The sequence below is a fragment of the Haemaphysalis longicornis genome, unplaced genomic scaffold (assembly GCF_048455015.1).
Source record: "Haemaphysalis longicornis isolate Haplotype H1 unplaced genomic scaffold, Haemaphysalis longicornis Haplotype H1 scaffold_1, whole genome shotgun sequence".
Taxonomy (NCBI): domain Eukaryota; kingdom Metazoa; phylum Arthropoda; class Arachnida; order Ixodida; family Ixodidae; genus Haemaphysalis; species Haemaphysalis longicornis.
The window spans coordinates 244,449,542-244,470,745 of record NW_027526203.1 but is presented as its reverse complement, the minus strand read 5'-3'; the positions used below and the strand labels follow the sequence as shown (position 1 = coordinate 244,470,745).

The 21,204-nt window shown below is 44.7% G+C and overlaps 1 long non-coding RNA gene across 1 annotated transcript; it reads right to left on the bottom strand.

The window, feature by feature from the left end:
- Nucleotides 1-9,191: 9,191 nt before the first annotated feature.
- On the bottom strand, nucleotides 9,192-12,348 carry LOC144169026 (uncharacterized). Its single transcript, XR_013322346.1, has 4 exons — nucleotides 12,065-12,348; nucleotides 10,944-11,025; nucleotides 10,388-10,474; nucleotides 9,192-9,740 (listed from the first exon to the last, which is right to left on the bottom strand). It is a non-coding gene; the product is annotated as an uncharacterized LOC144169026 (long non-coding RNA).
- Nucleotides 12,349-21,204: the final 8,856 nt, after the last annotated feature.

Genomic DNA, 21,204 nt, shown 5'->3' with positions numbered 1-21,204 from the left:
TAATGAAGAAGACGTCCTCCAAGTCTGATGATTGGTTGGTGCGTGGCAGCAGTAATATTAGGGCCACACAGAGGAGATAGAAATGTTTAAGCGGTTTAAGTTTATAAGAATAAAGGAACCAGCGCAGGACAAACTCGGGACGATACCATAGACACGGTCAGGCAGGCACGCTCCGCATTAAAAAAAAAAATCGTTCAGTAAGACACCTGTAAAAATTGAAGTAATTACAAAAGGAAGCGTCAGTTCCAGCCGTTTCTTGCGTCGTCTGCTGCTAGACGCTGGCCATCGCCTCCTCTTTTTAGAGGAGGCGATGCGCTGCACCACGGCCGCTGGATGAGAGCGCACGCAAGGTGCGCCTCTCATCCAGCGGCCGTGGCTGCACTCAGCTTCTTGGAGGGAATTCCCTAGGAGGCGACGCGCGAAGCCACATCAAGCCTGCTCGCTGCAACAACAAATTCCCTAAATGTCCCTAACTTTTGTCCCCAACTGACAGTGGTTTCAGGAGCCAATCAAAACGTGGAATAATTTCCTCCTTTTAGCCGCATGCCTGACGTCACACCCAGCACAGCCGGAAACGCCATTTCTGTAAGTCGAATGGCGGACCATTGGCCCTCCATGCCATTGGCGGACTCTTTTTGCCTCTCTCTCTCTCTCGGTGCACCTTCTCCGCCTCCTCCTCTGTCCTGTATCGCCTCTCTTGTCGTCTGCATCTGCCAGCGCCGAGCCGGCGGAAATCAGCTGATAGGCAGGTAGAAGGCCGTTTTGCAGCGCGTGACCGTGAACCTAAACGCGCGGTTACACTGTTACACGTCTTCAGTGTGGCCGCAGCAGGTTTGCGAAGCGGCTCGCTCTAACAATGCCGCAATGCTCGGTGCCAGGAGGCTGCAAGTCGCGATCGGTACCCAAGGAATTGGGCGTCACTTTCCACCGGTTAGTGCATCATTCCGCTGACAAGTATTGCTGTACAGTCGCGTGCGATTTGAAGGTAATCGCGCGCACTTTGACCGATAACGACGATAACGACCCCGCGCGGCATTTTTCGGTGCGCCTGGGACCTAGTTTATGCATTCTCCTCTCCCTCGGTTGCTGTTCCTTCAAGCAGTTGTCACTCCCGCGGCCAGTAAACCACCCTTTTCGCTTTGTGGTGCTTTTTTGTGGTTGTAATCACGTGTGGGGTTTCTTCTTGGTTATCGTGAGCAGTGATAGCACCCATTGGTATAAATGTCCGGTATTTGCCGACAGTGTGTTTGTGCGCACCTTTCGAGAACTGCTGTAAGATATGACAATTGGGATGTCTTCTCTGGGTGCGCGATAACAAAAGAGGAAGGTTTTGCCGCGGGAGTGATGGCCGCTTGAATAAACAGCGACCGAGGGAGAGAAGAATGCTTAAACAAGGAACCAGACGCAGTAAAACAAGCCGCGCGGGGGCGTTATCGTCGTGGTCGGTCGACGCTCGCGCGATTACCTTCAAATCGCACGCGACTGTACATTGGTGTGCATTCATGCTTTGTTTGCAATCGCCGCCGTTTATAGGTTCCCAAGCGATGGAGAACGCCGCAAACAGTGGGCGAACGCCGTGCGGCTACCGGACTGGAAAGTGCCCAAGTTTGCGTTGTAGTTTCACTGGCAATCCCAGAGATGACTAGTCAATTAAACGGCCGTTCTATATATACAGGTAAGCAGTACTTCATGCAGATTTCACGCTAAAAATTGTGGAATGTTTTTACCGTTGTTCGCGTGCCTTCGATAGAATTTTTTGCGAAGGAGGAGGAGGAGGAGCAGGAGGAGGAGGCAAAACGTTTTATTGAGTAAAAAAAAAATGAGAGGGTGGGTGGCGTCAATAAACTTTTTTTCGCCAAGTTTCAACTTGTCTCAGTGTCAATAAATTCAAGGTGATATCAGTACACTAACCTCGCAGTATGAAGCGTTGAAAAGCGAAATCCAGAGCGAGACCACAAAAAGATCCAGATTCCAGATCCAGCACTCTTCCAGTCAACAGACGGACACCTACTAAGGTAATAGGACGATGGAATTATATCAACTGGGAATCTACCTTGTAACAGTTGCAAAAGCACTGCCGCGCGTTGCCGGCCTAGCAAACTATATATTGCAGCGGCGATAACCAAAAAATTGAGTTGCGAATCGTTCGGTTGCAAGTCGCCTACGTACTGCACACCGTGTATCACTTCCCGAAAATCTACCAGACGGGTGTCCGCGCGTACGACGGGACGGCGCGTTCACGATATCTGCACTTCAATAGGCGCGTCGTGATCGCGACCGGAGCAATAGCTTGACGCGGTACAAGGTGCACTTGCAAGTAGAAATTAAATGACATATTCACATCGGCGCAGCTTTCGCAACTCGCATCATCCTTTTCGAGTTCCGCAAGACCACAGCGCAGCAAAGCGAAGCAGCAATCTTCGCAATCGGACGACAAGGCAGGCGCTGCCTTTCCTCCATGACTGGCGAACGGCGGGCGGGCTGTTGCTAGGACGCCGTTGCTAACGCGACTTCCAATGGCCGCCGAAAACACGTGACTTCCTCCACACTTTTGCCAATGCGCGGGGATAGCTGGGGGCCTCTCCTAAGCTTTTTTTTCCTCCATGGCTAGCTGTACTTTAGACACATTTTTGAGCCAGCTTTACCCACCTGACGTTCAGGAACGGTGGACGAGCACTACTGCGCATGCGCCAACTAGACATCAAAAAACAAAGAAACCGATTTTTTTTTGCCGGATGTGACGTCATGGTTAAAAAAAAACAAAAAAAAAACGGCAGTTGTTGCGCGGTCATTTCGCTGGGCTCTTCTCGTCGTGATTTTTGCCTGCCGTTGCAGCCGTTGCAGCGGTGCATAGGTGTTTGGCTTACGATTGTGATGAAGGTGCTCTCGAAGAACTTCTGGAGAGCACTTACGGTGGTGTGCAGCGTGTGATCGGGACGCTGAGTGTGTGCGACTGCCTAATTTTCGCGTAGTACGTTGCGGCGGTGACGACGGGCGCTCTGCATCAGTTCTGCCGCCTCGATTTACGACAGTGATGAGTGCGTTCCCGTCGAATTTCTGCACTGTCTTTTATTAGAGCGCCGTGTTGAGGCTGCTGGGCGTTTCGCCGCCTACGTGCCGTGGCGAGAGGCAGCAACGCCGGTCAGACGAGGACACTGGGATGGCGCATGACCACTCCCATCGTAACCAAGCTAGCCACTGCAAACGTAGACCGCAGGACTGTGTTTTTGTCCCAGTACAACGGAGTTAACCTGTGCGAAGGTATAATTGTGTGTTCGGATCCGTCGTGAGGCAGGCAGGTAATGTTCACCATTGCGAAGGTGTAGTAACACCCATAATCTGTCTGCTAATCACTTTGTTGGTCTGAAACCTTAAGCCAGCTGATAATAGGACATGCAGCCCGGTGGGAGGTAGGGCTGCGCACAGGACAAAGGTTTTTTTTTTTTTTTTTTTTTGTTACCGGCTGTAGGAACCAAGCCTTAATCTACATCCAGGCCTCAAGTAGTGAATGAGAAAATATTAACTAGTTGCACTTAGCCCTGGTGCCAAGCATTTTTTTTTTTACGTGGGCCCTCTCAAGTTACCGTTTTTAAAATCCCGTCTAAGGCACGTTCAAGCTGGTATAATGCCATGCATTCAACAGATGCCGGACAGTTCACCCAATATGCCCTTGATGTGTGCTGTCACATGCCGAAGAACAATATTGTACTTCAGTTGGTACTTTTAGGAACAGATCTTATGATGTGCAATGCTTTCCAAGTTCATTTCTTCTGTGTTTAGCGTGACTGAGGACTTGCCTGCAGCAATCTTACCGCAAATAAGTGATTGCTTGTCGAACAGCACAAAAGTACCACTACAACTTAAAACTGAAATTAGTCAGGGATGAGGTTTTGCTTGTCAGTTTTCTCTCTCCAGCAGTGATGGCAATGGAAACTGAGCAGTGGCGTTGCTGGGTAAACTTGCACCCGGGGCCCAGAAAATTTGTCTCCCCCTCACATAGTCAAAACAATGATTAATAATAAAACTAGTGTTATTGTTATTATTGATAATATTAATGTCTTCTATTGTTAGCATATGAAGGCTGGTTCACACTTGCGACTGGAGCTACCAAAAGCTATTTCTGTCACTCTTGTCATTCGGCATTGCTCTCATCGCGCGACAAGAGCGATTGGTCTTGACAAATTTTGTGTCTTTCATTTAGATACCAATGTAAAAAAAACTTTTTACAGCTACTGAATGCATGGGCTTCGAAACGTCAATGCAAGCATGCATAATATGCGACATGCGATGCGAAATGAAGCCACAGGATACTTGATGTGTAGTTATTTATAAAGAACTGACAATATATTGGAAAAGTAAGCAGCAAGATAAGAACCCGTGTGTTATTTAGGCAATAATAGCTACACGAGCTTGGTTTAGAGTACCCCAGACGACGACTCTGGTGCAGATCTTGGTACACAACACTCACCTTTTCAGTGAATTAGACATCGATAAAAATCCTAACAGTAAGGAGCATTATGGTGTGTCACTCGTGAGCACGAAAACACCATTAGCAGCCGAGAAAGGAGTGGCCAAGAGCTACTTGCGGCAGCACAGGGTGTAATGCGCCAAACCAAAGTAGGTTAGGGGAAAAGTGAAGGCTGATATGCGGCAGTGTGAGAGTACCACATCTTACAGCCGATACCAAGCGAATGGATGCCTGCAAGAGCAATGGAGGTGTGAGAGAGTCTCGGGCCTCGTCAGAAAACGACACTTATTATAAGGTGGTCGCCAGAGGCGTTCGGAAAGCTTTGCAGCCCGCTGTGCCGATTAAATCATGCAGACGTCCCGCGGGCCTGGAGGAGGGTGGCCAGCAATGATAGGGCTGTTTAAAGGCAACACATGCAAGACAAATAGTCGCTTCATTCGCATCAATTTTCCTGTGTCTAGAAACACACCTTGAACAAATTATGCTTGAAGGACCACAGGCGGAGCCTGGTGAAAGAAGGCTGGGGGAGAAGTAGAAGTTGTCCCAGCAACAACAGCCGGACTTAAAAAAAAAGCTATTTCCAAGTATTGTGCAGGACAAGTGGTATAAAATGTGAAGGAAACGGCCGCCCCATAAATTAGGAAAAACCGCCTGCGCCTGCCCGTTTGTCACTAAAGGCAGCCTCTGTGGCAGCATGCGACTGCTGGAAATTTCTCTAAGTGAGAATTTCAGTACGTTTGAAATAGATACATTGTCGGGTCTCTATTTCTATGGTTATGTGATTACTGAGAATGGAAGCAGATAGAAAGGAAACATTTAGCAGGGAAAGAGATGACTGGCCGTAAATGAGTCGTCTAAGCGGCCAGTGCACGGCTAGTCGTGTGGATGTTTGTCTGTGACAATGTTGTCGTTTCCTTTCATACGTTGTAAAAAGATTCCACCACACATTTGCAAATAAGTTAATTGACATTGGCGTCTTGGGAAAACGAACACAGTATAAAGTATAAAATGTGAGGTTCGGGCTTACCAGTGAAGCAGCCACTAGTCAATGGAGGAAATCTGAATCGAAGGAGGTTACGAAGCGATAAAGAAAGAACTCTTGAGTAAAATATCAGATGTAAAATCAGATGTAAAATGTCACTACAAACGACAACTTACCTTTTGTATATATATTTAGAGGTGTGTGATTATCAACTTTGCGTCTGTGAATTGAACACAAGTTAAACTTGGCTGTGAATTCAATAAAATATCTTCAAACCACACTATCTTTGTTTTGGTGTTTCTAGAGTGTATAAAACATAACTACACCAAAAAAGACAGCTTAGGCAGTCAGAACTAGACACATCTCTGTTCGGGTACTTGCGCTTGACATACAAAAAATTTAATGTAACAGAGAAAATAAAACATAGACATGCAAACCAGTGCAACAAGAATTTTGCATATATTGAGATAAAGAAATATGGGTTCCTCAAAATACTGTGAACACAGTAAGCATATTAGGCATATTTAATATGATAGGCAGCAGTCCCCCCACTCTCCTCAATGATTGAAAGGAGGCTGCGCATGCTAGTTGCCGGTAGAACCTCACCAACAAGCCAGCAATAACGTTTTATTTCTCACTTCTGCTATTATATTTATAGGAAAGCTATTTTAGATTATAAATTTTGCTTTCGTAGTGTTGCACTTGACCTAACATACACCACAGTTAGTGAACACTTGCTTGGTGCAAGGCTTCTGCATTAGGCTTTTGGCATGGCTTCGGTGTCATGCAGAAAAACCAACCCGCAAGGTCTTACCATGTAGTGAAGCTTGAAAGTTTGCACGTCTTCAGATAGAGCAAACATTCGTTCCTCTACTATTTGTAAATTTCAAATATTTGAAACAGAGCTGCAAATCGAATATCAAAAAGTACTCGCACAGTATTCTAAGTTGCGAATGTTCACACACCTTCAAATATACTGCCTGGTCACTTCAGTATAAGTGTATAATTTACACAAATAATTTCATGAACGAGAGTTAAAAATGCAGTAAGGTGTTTCATGCAAGTTTGACGCATTTATTTGAAATCACTGATAAGCATTGGGTGCAGTGATTGGATGCTTAACTGCTCTGTCTTACTTTTACTATCTCCTACATACCCTCAAACTCAATGGGCATGGCTTCATTTCTCCTACTCCCTTCTTTAAACACTGCTATGCTTTCCTTTCTTCCTCCACCGGATTCGACCTCCCTCGAAGAATACGCCATTGCCCTTGCAATAGAGCATGCTACTCTTAATGTTCCTACCACCACGCCAGTATATATCTTCTCCGACTGTCAGTCAGCCCTTCGTAATTTCACTAACCATGAGACCCACCCACACACCACTGATTTCGTCACTTCGATACTTGCATCGAATCCTCGGCCACGCTTCACACGGGTTTGGGTTCCTGGCCACGCTGGCATGTGCGGAAACGCCTTAGCAGACGCGCTCACCCGAGTACCTTTCCCGGGTCCGCCCATGTCCTGGCCAACCTTGTACCACCCGCCGACGGTTCGTACTCAACACCGCGCTTCCCACCGTTACCAATTACACGCCCAATGCCTATCACGCACCCTGTACCCACCCCCCAGTTCCTGTCTAACTTGTGAGGCTGCGTGCCTCATTCGACAGGCTCAAACCTCTTCACTCCCCTCCCATCACATTCTTCACGGCATCTATCGGCGCCCTGGCCATCCTTCCTGCCCCAGGTGTTCTTCCTACCCATCCGTCTTTCATTCTAATTGGGACTTTACCCTACCATCTCTTACCCAATCCTTCACTTTCATCACTTCCTGGGAGCTCTGGCTGTCTCCCCCGCCGACAGTGAACATCCAGGCTGCCCAGGAAGCTCTCTGCAAACACGTGCACTGGATCCGCACGGACATTCTGGAGTACTACGTGGATCCGGTGAATTGAACTTTCAAATTAGGACCTGGACTTAGAAATAAGGGTTTGTTCTCTCTCTCTCTCCTTCCTTCCTTTACAGGGTGGGCATTCATAGGGGCACGTGTTGGGTAATATGTTGTGTTGTAGTATGTGTGGGTTTGTAGGCATCTGTAAAACGGCTTTGGACTTAGAGATTGGTGAGGGAATCTGGCAGGTCTTTTCTGCTTTCTACGAATCCGTGGCTAGTAAATTTGAGGGCAGCAGTGCGTGCCGCCTCATTCCCTTGTAGAAAGGCGTGATGTCCAGATGAGGTAGATGATCACTAGCTTTTGTATGCGTCGTAGTGTACTTGAGGTGTGATGCATCCTTCTTGATAAAGGGACATGCTTACTGGGAAGCACGGTGGAATCTGTAATAGCTGTGCTTGCATCTGTTTTTTGCAAAGTTGTGGAAGTGGTAGTGGTGAGTGTGGCAGGCATCAAGGGTTTCTTATGAGTGATTAATGGCAGACGTCCCAGGGATTTGTGCTTAAATATGCATCAAAACAGTGAACTGAATGAAGGTGGCTATGCAGGCTACACTCTAAGCTGGGTAACCCTTAATAGAGGTATACATTTTCGAATTTTTGTAACCTATAATTTATAAGTTACAAATGTAACATATATCTTCGTAACCTTTATATACGTATACACGTAAGGGTTACGCAGTTATGGGTTACTTTGCAGCTTTCAGCATGTATACCTTTATATAAGTTACATCTACCGCCGTCCAAGGCCACAGAAATTGGAAGGTGTGATGTTGCGCGCCAGGCGTGCTTTCGCCGGCGCCGCTGTGGCGACACCCCGAAGGCGCCTTTCCCGCGTGGTAAAGAAACATTGCGTTAGTGGAAGATATGTGCGACCATGCTGTTCATTGCGCTGTCTAAACTTTTGCGTCGGGTGTCTTTTCTTCGTCCCTTGAATAAACTGCCGGCCACACGGCTGGGGTTAAAAGAGAAGTTACTTTTATAATTCCTAAAACAGCAGTGCCAAAAAGCTTGAAAATGCTCTCTTAATATATATGCATTGCATTACCTGTTCGATAATCGTTACCCAGGTTGTCACCCAAAAATCTTCGTGAGTATTGGTAACGCTTAAGTCCTATAAATAGGCATAACTAAATTTGATGTTTGCATCAGTTTTGTGCCGTTTAAGAAACCAGTATCAAACATGCATGATAGGTCTTTTGCTAAATTGAGTTTTAGTTAAACAACATTAGGCTTTAGTGAAACCAAGCTTGAGTGGAAACATGCACTTGATAGCATACTTCAAAAGGACGCCAAAGTTATGATAACATAGCCTTAAGCCAAAAATTCTTGTCTGACAACCTAGGCCATGATTATCAAAAGAGAATTGCAGTACATGCACACATATTTGCGCATTTAACAGGAACACATTTCCAAAGGTTTGGCATCGGTAGTTTTGAACATTTACATTTATTATTATGAAACACCTGTGGGCTATTTATTAAAAAGCAAAGCTGCGAACCACCCCAACGTTATATCGTTCCTTAATGAGTATTAGACGAGTGCAGTTTCCTGGGCGAATTGGTGTTTCCTATATTGCTTTAGACTTCCAGGTAAAATTCGGTTTATTCATATATCCTTATTAAACCTATTTAATAAATGTTGCGTGAACAGCTTCACAAACATGGCCAAGTATACAAATTCTTTACCTCAATATTTGCACGGATGTATGCAAATACCCCTAGCATTCCAAATTGTTTGGATACTGCCATTGAACAATTTCAGACGAATTCGAGTTTGAGCTACATTTATAAGATGGTTCTCAGGGGTGCACTTTCCCAGTACAGCGTTGTTGTCATGGTTCCCCACAGAAAAAACGCAGAATGTGGGAAAGTAGAAAGAACATTTATTACAAATTCACTTTTTCATACAAAGCAGTGTTTATGGCTATGTTCCCTACATTCTCTGTTTCACTCAGTCTAATATTACACTTGGAATTCACTCTTCTTTACGAATCCATCTTTACACTTCCCTCTTAGGTTCGTCTTTACAGTTCCACCTGAGTTGTGATTCCCACGCCAAGTTATCGTTTTTTTATGCAGCACTAACAAGTTTCTAGGCCGATTGCAATCTGTCTTTTGGGCAAACTTTAAATGGTGTCTATAATTTCCTGCATGAAAAAAGGCGCTTGGAAAAATTCAGAGATAAGCTTCGCAATTTAGGTAGTACACAAGCAGGCACAAAATCAGGGCACGCTGAAGATTTCCCCAGGTCATCTGAATAACTTGTTCCCTGCTGCCGGAGATGGAGGTATATATGTGAGGGGCCGTCACTTGTATTTCTCCACCTTGAAGAGCCATCTACAGAAAATTTCAGAAAAAGAACAAAATCCAGTGCAACCATAAGCCCCTCACACCAAACCACACGCATGTGAAGTACGAAAAATATATTGCACGGAAATGAAGACGGAGACCAGAGAATGAAATGAAAGGCCACACCAATGGAGTGATTTACGGCCTTTCCTAATAATTTCACATCATTTCAGTAATCGTTACACATAGTAATTTGGCCGCATTGTTCAGAACAACGCGAAGCCACCGGCCAACCTTCCCGAATTTTAATCGTGCCGTGTTCCAGTTTATCTCGCGAAATGTGTCTGCATGCTCACCCAGAACAGGCAGAAACTTTGGGCTACGAGATAAACTGACATACATTTGCAAAAGAGAAAACGAAAACGTTTCCGCGCCTTCATGTGGAATCACTAGTACACGCAACAGAGCGAACGTCGCACTAAACCCAGGAAACGTGCTTTCACGATGCTGACGCCACCTGAGTCACATTTTTGGCTGTACTTAAACATCCTCCTCCCCCCCCCCCCCCCCTTGTACTGACAGTTTCATTTTGAACAAGGATCCCACGTGGAAGCCGAAACGTTTTTCATTTAAGTAAAGTGTTCTTATCGGTGGTTACTTCCTCGGCTATCAGTAAAAAGGAATCGCCAACTTACATTTTTTCTTCGTCCAGATGTGTTCTGGGAGAGGATACATCTAGAACTTGCACCGATCTTCAAGTGGCATTCCCAGGAGGTCTGTACCTGTAATGACTCGAAGGGTTATTTGGGTTAAAATGGAATAGGCTTTAGAGCTGGGCAGTTGGTATACATTCATAATGAAAGAACACCTCAAACTTGACAAGACGAAGAAAAGAACACAGCACAAGCACTCACTAACAACTGGAGATTTCTTACAGAGCTATTTTAGAAAAAGAGTTCTTGTTGGCTCTGCAAAACCACGCATCTTATAGAATAGCTAGAGTTGCTGAAAAACTACAAAGCTCCATGCTGAGGAAATCGTTATGTGAATTCATAACGTTCATGTAGTAACGAACTGATAGAAAGAGTCACTAAACATGAGGCAAAATAAGATACGAAATATAACATCATAACACTTGAAGAAAGGCCTCGCATTTTTACAAGTGAATCATACTTTTGTCTGTGCAGGCCTGGGTGCCATCTTTACAAAGAATATTTGAATGAATGGGTTTTAGTTATTGCATTCTCATACCGTTGTTTCCGCTGAAATCAGACTTCATTTCAACTTGTGTCATACGCAGGGGAGTCCTGGTTGTCAGCTCAAGGAACACTGCCTGCAAGAAAAAACAGTAGTGCTGATAAGTCATAGCATAGGTAGCCAGATGCAACCACACTTTTTGAACAGCCAGGATCCGATGAGGGTACAGAACCCATTTTTACACCTGCACCTGTCCCTGTGTAATTCGTCACAATTTCTGCATCATCAAAAAAACAACGACAATCAAGCAGCCTGCATGCTGGCTCATACATACCACCATTCTGTAAAGTCGCTTTACAGCACTACACTAGGATCACGCGAGACAATCATTTGCCCTGCAATACCACGCGAATAAACGACTGATTTGTGCGAATGAGAATAATAAACCACTTAACATGGTGGAAATGGCCCGCTGTCTCAAAATGACTAACGCCAAATTTACCCACTCAAGTAAAAAAATGAAAAAAATGAGGAGTGTTGTACATACGAAAACGTTTTATTGTGCCGTAAGGCAAACTTTCACAAAAAAGAGGTTGTGCTGGACAAAAGTGAGTTTAGAAATTTCGGGCAGCATTTAGTGGACTAGTTTTCTGCAGCACACACCTTGTTTTTATCCGGATATATTACTACAAGACCAATAAAATGGACACCATTCCGAATATATGCAGCGAGAAAAATGAACATTTCCCGAAGACTGAAACAAAATGATAATACCCAGAGAATAGCGCGATAATATAAGACTTTAATGGGAACAAATTCAATTATTCAAACAGAGCTACCTGAGAATTACATGGGCCAATTACTCGTCAAGTGCGCCCGATGCAGCGAACAGCGTAAACAAAACGCTCAACACATGACGAAGGCGCGCAAACAGAGCAGAAAGCAGGTCACGGGCGCCGTTATCTGTGCTTTCCCGATCGTCCCCTCTAGTCTGACGCAGCGAACGCAAGCCCGTGATTTCATTCAAATGCCGTCGCGGACAACAGAAAACGTCCAGCGCAGCAACCAGTCAGGTAACAAAAATCCCTCTCGAATGCTGCAATTTCAAATTGAAAAGCCCCCAGCGAAAAGATACATCAATGAAAACACCGAAACCGTCACGGGAATATACTGACCGAGTTCGCTTTCACTGGCGCCGGGGCATTGGTCCAACATGCGAACTTGATGCTGGTCGTAGAAGAACGGGCCGTGAAGCGCTGCCAGTCAGAAATGGGCTCACCGCAGCCTCCGCGATTCACGCCGACAAATAAGTCTTGTAACAGCAATCATCGCTTCATCGTAGGGGTATCACAGCGGTTAAAAGGCTCGAGTGGCGCGAAAACGCGGCCACCGGGCCTGCCGGCGCCGCCATTTCTCTATATCCCGTCATGCAACGGAGAAATCAACGGCCGCCGGGAGAGAAGGCACGACGAGCATCTCTTAGAGGTTACAGGGCGTTTTATAGGTTACAACGTAGAGGTTACATGTCAGATTTTGTTGATGTAACCTATAAATCATTATTGTAACCCATAAATCGCTTTTAACCTCACGCTTGTAACCCTTAGAACGGACTGGGATAAAGAAAACATCAAAATGAATCCATTGTAACCTTTATTTTATAGGTTACTTCCGTTTAGAAGTTACATTATGGGTTACCAGGATTAGAGTGTAGTTGAGACTTCATCTTGGAAATTTTGGTCAAATGTCAGGCATGACGCAAGGAAAGGATAGAGACAGGAATGAGCTTCATCAACGAAGCTTCATTTCCCTCTGAGAGTGATTACAAAGTAAACAAAACCCTCATGTGACACTGCTTTAACACCACATGTATAAAAAGCAATTACAGCTGCTGCACACTTCACACTAATTATTCAATATTCTATAGTGCATCTGTCTCCCACCTTTATCACATAGGCCTCAAAGATTTCCCGTTCCTGTTTTGTGCCATACAACTTCAGCACTCTCGTCGTATCAAATTCTGGCATGCAGCCACCTGGCGTGCATTGAGTCTTGGAGTGGAGCACCAAATCGGTTTCTGTTCAAGTCGTCACCAATGCGGCATGCTCCCACCACCGCCTGTTAGGGCCTTGTCTGCCCTATGTACCATCAAGATACATGAAATAGGAACAACAAACTACGTGACTTTCAGTATATGCTGTGCATCATGGTGACAGGCTGTGTAGCCACAGGAGGAACAAAGTTACAAGAATTCGTGTCCATCAGTGTTATGGAAATAGCATTTGAGAATGTTAATTTGGCCCACTGCCGCATGTCGTGCGGGGTCCCGCTACGGTTATCAAACTTTGTCACTGTGTACGCTCAAGCAGAACATGACGAAGGCTCATCGCAGAAGCACAAATGGGCACCAAATATGGTGGTGGGCGAAATAAATATTTTCACAGACCGAACAGTGCCCTCTCGATACCCACGTGCAAGTTGGTCGAACTGGAAGTACATAATACCTTAGATAAACTGCACGAAGCTTACCATCACTCCCAAACCTCCCGCCTCAACCACCTACCAGACGATACACCCTTGAACTCCTCGTATATCCAGCGCCCCAAGAAGGGCTACAAAGTGTGCCCATCCACATCCGTCAACACATTTGTACAGCTCCCATACCGCGATATACGCATCAATACGCTCGTCAGGAAAGCAACCCTCTGGAGACCAACGAAACTAACGTGGATAATTACAAACTTTTCATTTCTGCGCGCCAAGAGTCCTCTGCAATGATTTAACAAGAATATGCAGCAGGACCATGACCTCCTGAATATAATGTCAAGAGCTTATGACAGCACGCAGCGATTACAAGACACGGAGTTCGACGAACGCGACGCGAAGGAATCACCTTTGTAGCCTGTAGGTCGCAATAGTCTTGTTATTTCTTAGTCAACGACCGTGTGGTGAGCGACAAGAGTTTCGTGCGAACGATCGTTCGTGGCTGGCCGGTCGCAATAGTCTTGTCTTGATATTTCTTAGTCAATGACCGTGTGGTGAGCGACAAGAGTTTCGTGCGAACGATCGTTCGCGGCTGGCCATGATAGCACCGCCGTTTGATGTTGAAGGCATACGCGCACTCGCACGTCGGAGACGAAACGCCCAGCGGCCTCAACACGGTGCTCTAATGAAATGCAGCGCAGAAGCTTGTCGCGAGCGCACTCATCACTCTCGCAAATCGAGGCGGCACAACTGATGCAGAACGCCCGTGTTCACCGTCGTAACGCACTACGCGCAAATAAGGCGGCCGCACACACTCAGCGTCTCAATCACACGCTGCACACCACCGTGAATGCTCTCCAGAAGTTCTTCGAGAGCGCCCTTATCACAATCGCAAGCCGAACACCTATGCACCGCTGCAACGGCAGACAAAAATCACGGCGAGAAGATCGCAGCGAGGTAGCCGTACAACAGCTGCCATTTTTTTAAAATCATGACGTCACATCCGGCAAAAAAAAAAGTCGCTTTCTTTGTTTTTTTATGTCTAGTTGGCGCATGCGCAGTAGGGCTCGTCCGCCGTTCCTGAACGTCAGGTGCTTTACCCGCCTGGAGGCGAGCACTGGCCGGAAGCGCAGACGGCGGCGACGTTGGCGACGTCACGCGGCAAAAGTAAGCGCCCTAGTGAGTTCCGGCCGACTCCGCCGATTTCGGCCGCGGAGTGATCTCGGCTGCGACGGCGCTCCCGATCTACCATTGGAACAGGATTTGGTTGCTCCCGATCTGCCATTGGAACGCGTCTGCTCCACACAGAGCAGAAAAGTTGCTCCGAAAGTGCTCCGGATCTGCCTTTGGAATTCAACATAAGAGATGCATGCGAAGTGTGTCTTTGCGCGCCGACCGACCGGAAGAAGCGGCTGTTACAAGAGGAGCCATCGGCCCAGCTTCGGTTACAGCGCGGCAGCGGCGTTCCACACCCCCCGTGGCGTCGGCACTGGCTGGTTTCGGGCTCCGGGCGCTCGGTGGGGGTGTGCACGATTCCACCTAATCCCAACTCCCCCGTTTCTGTCCTACCCTGCCAATCCACTCGTGCTCTTTCCCCCTCCTTTTAACCTCCCCGCTTTCGAAACGTCTGTGCACGCTGCCCCCTTTCCTCTTCTCCCGTGAACGCGGGCGGGGAGAACAGGGAAGGGGATAGATGGGGGCCCTTGCCCCGCCGTGATGAATGGCGATGCGCTGAAAAGAAGAAGCAGAAGAAGAAAGTTGCTGTTGGAGGTTAGGGGAGGTAGAGATAGTGATCAACACACTAGGTGGTGTTGTAGTGATCTGCAACTGTCGGGCGAGGCAGAACAAGAGAGAGAGAGAGAAAATAGCGGGAAGTTGCGAGGGTTGGTAAACGAGGGAGATAGAGTGTAGAAGGTCACCTGGCTAAAATAAAAGAGTGGTAAACAGGCTGGTTCCCGAGTCTGTGTGAGGGGGTATTGTTATCGCCCTGTTCAATTTTCACAGCCTGCCTCCGCTCCCGTAAAGGGCCCCGCCAAGGTGTTCCACTGCTATCCATTACGTCGATGCTCCGGTACCCTTTCCGGCTGAGTCAATTTCTTCCTGGAAGCATTAGTGACGAGAATTGATTTTAGAGTGTGTAACGTCCAAAGATTCGTGTTTAAAAAAAAAACAATATATTAAAGTCACCAAGTAATTATAAATTAACTGTATGTGCTGTTAACCTCACAGCACTGAAGAAAATTGCAGAACTCTATCGAAATCATAACGTAACTCCCAGAAACTTAACGCTCATTGCAGCTACTTTTTGAAACACAGTTCGGAATATCAGACTGTTTGCGGACGTAATTACATCCGCTTCTGCCATTTGAATTTTCATTATAAAACATTACGATGATAGCAACCATTGCTTTAAAATATATGTAGAAATCCAGAGAAATGTGTATCATTCTTAAACCGCTTTTCCAGAGTGAGTTTTTGAGAGTCGAATACGGCAGCGAGTCGCAAAAAACGTTGTATTATTTTATTCTTTTAAAGTTTCTTTTGTTTCTTTTCGCCAATGATGTAAATATATACATACGATCATAGTGATGAAGGGCCTTTACTTCGCTAATGGTGTTTTCTTTTTCGGATGATGCAAGGTGTACTGCAGCGGTGGTGCATTTACGTTATTTTTTATTCGTACTATATTTCCACCTTTAATTTGCGGATTGGTTTGTTTGTTGTTTGCTTTTAGGGGGAAATGTATAGGATCCATATATTTTTGTTTTGTCAGATCATTTTTGTTAAAATTGTATTTTTTCTATTTTATTTTTGTGATATTTAAAACTTATGTCCGACCAATTATCTCCATTTAGGCCAATATAACCAGCCACTCAAGGTAAAACTTCCACCAAATCTGCATTTTTGTGGAAATGCAGGGCGTTACACGGTTCGCTATCTCGTCATTTTTATTGCGTATTTTGAGTGTTGTTCAGAGGACTTTGCTTCTCTATTCTTCGGTTTTGTAGGGTATAATATGCATGCATATTTTTAACTTGGTCAGATCATTTTCGTTAAAATGTTAGGTTTCCTGCTACTTAAGTGAGCTACTTAAATATCCCTAGAAAAAAAAAGAACTCATAATGAAAACAAGTGGCTGAAGAATGGAATGCAGAGCTATACAATTCTCTGAATGTCTGCGCATCTTTTCACCATTTAATAGTAATGTATGCTGATTGCAACATGAACAGGCTTCATTTTAATTACGGCGTGATTATGAACGGTGCCAACGGAGTCAAAATTGTACTGAGAGTCGCAAACTGTCATTGGCCAAATACACCGTCCTTTTGTCCTCGTTATGGATATGCATATTAAAGTTAGCTGTTCTGACTTCCACACTTCAGTTCTTTCCCCAGAGTGTACGTAGTCGTTCTGCAGTCAGTCCGTATTTATTTATTTATTTATTTATTTATTTATTTATTTATTTAGATTACTACATTCGTCCAAAGGGAATTTTTGTAGGAGATACATAGAAGAATGTGTACAGTACGAAAATGGACTGATCAATCTCACACTAAGGCAAAAATTATACGCATAAAAATATACAGGGACATTTATTAAAAGATTTCAACTAAGAGAGTTGCTCAACATGAAAGGAAGAGCAAAGACAAAGGGGAAAATTAAAAAAAAAAGGAAAGAAAGAAAAACGCGAAACAAGAAAAAGACGGACATCATATGACACTAATCAAAGGGGTGATAAAAACTTTGCAATAAGCAGCATTGTGAAGCAGTAACAAAATATATATGCACAAATAAAAACCGGAAAAAATTTATGACAACTGAAGTTATATATGCTGCGCTTTATGTATTACAACGTTGTTTGCTACAATATATCCCGTCCCTTAAAGTAATGAACTGGCGATTTTTTTGGATTAATTTTTTAAAGAAGAAAGATAGCGAGAAGAAAGGCACAACTTCAAAGAGAAAAGACAGTGAATGAAAATTATTCTGCACAACAGAAACAGAATGCAGTTTTACGCGCCCTAAGCCTGCTTTCTTTTGGCTCTTTTTTTCTTTCGTTTTGTGTTTTTCTCGGCAAAACAGGGGGCCAACTCCACTCACTAAATCTAAACTCAGAAACTAAAACTTGCAAACTAAAAAAAAAAAAAAGAGAGAGAGAGAGAGAGAGAGAGACGTCGCGGTAGCCCTCTTTCCTCTTGACAGGAAGCCCTCCGCCGTGCCCGCAAGGCCGTGCCCACGCAAGAGCCTTTCCCCCCCCCCCCTTCGCAGGGAGAGGGGCGAGCAGTTTCCACGGTGCTTGTGGCACGGGTAGAGTAGCACGCAGGGGAACGGAGAGGGGAACAATAGCGGGAATTTACCTAATATGTTTTCTGGTTGAAATGACATTCAATCACAGTTGTATTTTTGGGATGCCTGTGAAACGAGTAATCTTAGCGCTACTAACACGGTGACCTGACCAGCTGTAATATTGATTAGTTGAGCCTACTAATTGGGGTTATGGAAATCGGAAAAGGTTTAGGTTGCATTATTACTGGTGGACCAAAAAAACGCGTGCCATCACTGTCCGAAAACGTTCGTATCCCACATAGAAAAAAGCGTTTCTTGCGCCTATACCACCAAGAGATACGAAAACAAAGGGCCGACTGAAAAAAAGAAAAGTTTATGTCGGTTTTAGCTGAAGCAATGAACAGAAGCAACGCATTGACTTATTATAATAGCGAAAATAGAGATAGTTGGTGGAAAGACATTACAAAACATAAAAGGCAACAAAATATATAAAAGGGAACATACGAGATCAAAATTAGGCATCTTATATATCTCCCCCCAGATAAAGACAGAATAAAAAAAAGCCTATAAAAGAACTACCGGTTCACGAAAATAAAAATACAAAAACGGACCAAGCTCATAACATCCTGCGGTTGTGCGACATGTGTGATTGGCTGAGTTAGCACACTTAATCGTTATATTTAACTTAAGCGGAAATAATGGGTCGAACAAAATAATACGGGAAAATAAAAAATATATATATAACAGTATACTTGCGAAATATACCATATTTTTACCCCCTAAACACAGACTTAGAACAATAAAAAACCCTCAAAACAACGACGGAAACAGGAATAGAAAATTGTCAAAACTTACCGTAGAGTGCCGTGCATTTGCCCGAAAATGCGGAATCGGCGGACGTAACACATTTAATTGTTATAATAGCGTAGATAGCGATAATTAATCGCAGGGAATGTGAAAAGGCATGCATACAAAATCGCAAAAATCCTAAAATATGCACGAAGAGTACCAATGAAATAAAAAATGTTTACCTTATATGCCGCCATCAGGAAGCGACGACAAAATTAAAACAAGTCTTTTTTATCTTATAAGCCGCCCTCACGAACCGACGACAAGAATTAAACAATTCTTACAGGATGACGGAAACACGAATAAAAAATTATGAAAAGCACCATCGCCCAAAAGGCATTGTTGTAGGAGATGCATAAAAGAATGTGCACAGTCCAAAAATGGACTCACCAATCTCACGCTAAGGCAACAAATATACAAGCATAAAAATATACAGAGACATTTATTAAAAGATCGCAGCCAATAGTGTTGCTCTACACCAAAGGACCGTCGAAGAGAAAGGAAAAAAATAAAATAAAAGGAAGGAAGTTTGGAAAAGGCGAAGGAAGAGAAAAAAACGGGCATCGTATAAAACTAATCAAATGGGTAATAACAATATTGCAATAAGCAGAACTGGGCAGTAGTAATAAAATATACAAATAACAAATAAAAGACAGGAACAAATTCACGGCAATTGAAGTAATGCTGCGTTCTGCGTGTTACAACGTTATCTGCTACAATATCCGGTCACTAGAAGTTCTGCCTTGGCGAGATTTTCAGACTTATTTTTAAAGAACAAAGATAGAGAGAAGAAAAACCAAATTCAAGGAGAAAAGGCAGTAAATAACAATTAATCCGCACACAGGAACAGAATGCAGTTTACGCGCTCTGACTCCGCGTTCTTTTACCGCTTATGGTCACTAGATCCAACAGGTCATTAGATCCAACGAGTCAGGAGATCCACTAGGTCACGTGATGCCCGAGTCAGAAGATCCAACGGGTCAAGAGATCCAACCGTGTCACTAGATCCAACGCGTCAATAGATCCAACGCGTCACTAGATCCAACCGAGTCACTAGATCCAACGCGTCAATAGATCCAAAGCGTCACTAGATCCAACCGAGTCACTAGATCCAACGAGACTTTACATCCAACGAGAAAACCTGCTCTGCCCGTCTTTCTTGGGGTTCAAATCAATACAACATGATAGCGGAGCCATCTTTAATACACAATTACAAATCGTTTCGAAGAAATTGAGTGCCCTTATAATTATTAAAAATGAACATGAAAAAATCTAATTCATTGCGTGTAATGGTGTAATGGTATGTGCGTGTAATGGTATGTTGATGCACCGAAAATCCCTTATAAAAATGCCGCCAAAACAAGGGTGTTATTCTATTTTCTTTTTTTGTTGTTGTTGTTTTTGTTGTTGTATAGCAAATTTTGGATTCTGGATCCCGATGGCCGTTCTCCCCAAGGGTCAGCGACTTGTCCCTCCCCGAATTTCTCTCGGCAAGTGAGGCACAGGTTTTCTTTTTTTTCTCTCTTTGCGGCCCGTACCCTCTGGGAAAGTTCAGCAAAGAATGCAATCCAGAGTGGGCATGTAGGGTGGCGTGTGTTGATAACTTCCCACTTCACGGCCTCAATAAAATGTTTTTTACTCACTTACACTCAACTATCGACAGGAGTTCACAACCCTAGACAGAAAAGTGAGGCGGGGACGTAGCGTAATAAAGTTCTTGGAAGACGGGCTACAACGAAGAACGCGGGCCCCCCTTTTCTGTGTTTTCGGCCGGCTGCTTAGGGAGCGGCTATAATCTGCACGTTTTCTTTTTTTTTTCTCTTTGGACTCCTCGTGGTGGGTTCCTAGGTGCATACAATAATGGCTTTTTAAGAAAAGGGGCGAAGACGCTTGAGCTTGAGACTGACCATGCTCCAGTACATGGCTGCCATTGAGGGGGTTACGAAAATGAAAAAAAAAAAGGGGGGGGGGGGGCGCTTCGAACACGCCAGATTAGTCACGAGAACGTTCGCCTGCTACCGTAACATTCATGTGAAAGGTGCGGGTGACGGGTCAGTGCGGGAGCGGCAGCAGGACCAGGGTATTTTGTGCACGAGTTCTCCGAAAGCCAAAATTTCTTGGGGGTGTGCCTTACTGCCATTTTTACTTCGCCGTGGCGGCCGGTAAAGGGACCGGTACTGGAAAAAGGTCCATTGCGGGAATCACGTAATTTGTGAGAACAACACGTACAAATTAGTTACAATTACACTTTCTCACCCAGCAACCATTATGCAAGATGTACGAAAGATAATGAGTGATGCCTTATCACCACTTACGTCTAAAAACACACCGCAAATTTTGTTATACCGTTCCTGTGACGAACTTCCCTAAGTGACAAAATGTCCTATGACGAATGATCCTATGTGACCAAACGGCCTATTACGAACCGGCCTATGACGAAACGCCATGTGATGAATGGGCCTACACCCGGATGGATGGGATACGCAAGGGTGTAGGTGAAAATACTTCCCCGCGAGTGGACGAATATTTCAGTATTTTTGTGTAGGGTGGGCAGCCCAATCTACTTCGCCGAACGGGTTTGTTCCCGTGTCGTCAATCCGGATGATTTCCCCTCTTTTACCATCTTTCACAAATGTAAATAAGCATACGTAAATCTCGTTATTTTACTTCAAACTTCGTCTTCCTGGCCCTCATTTAC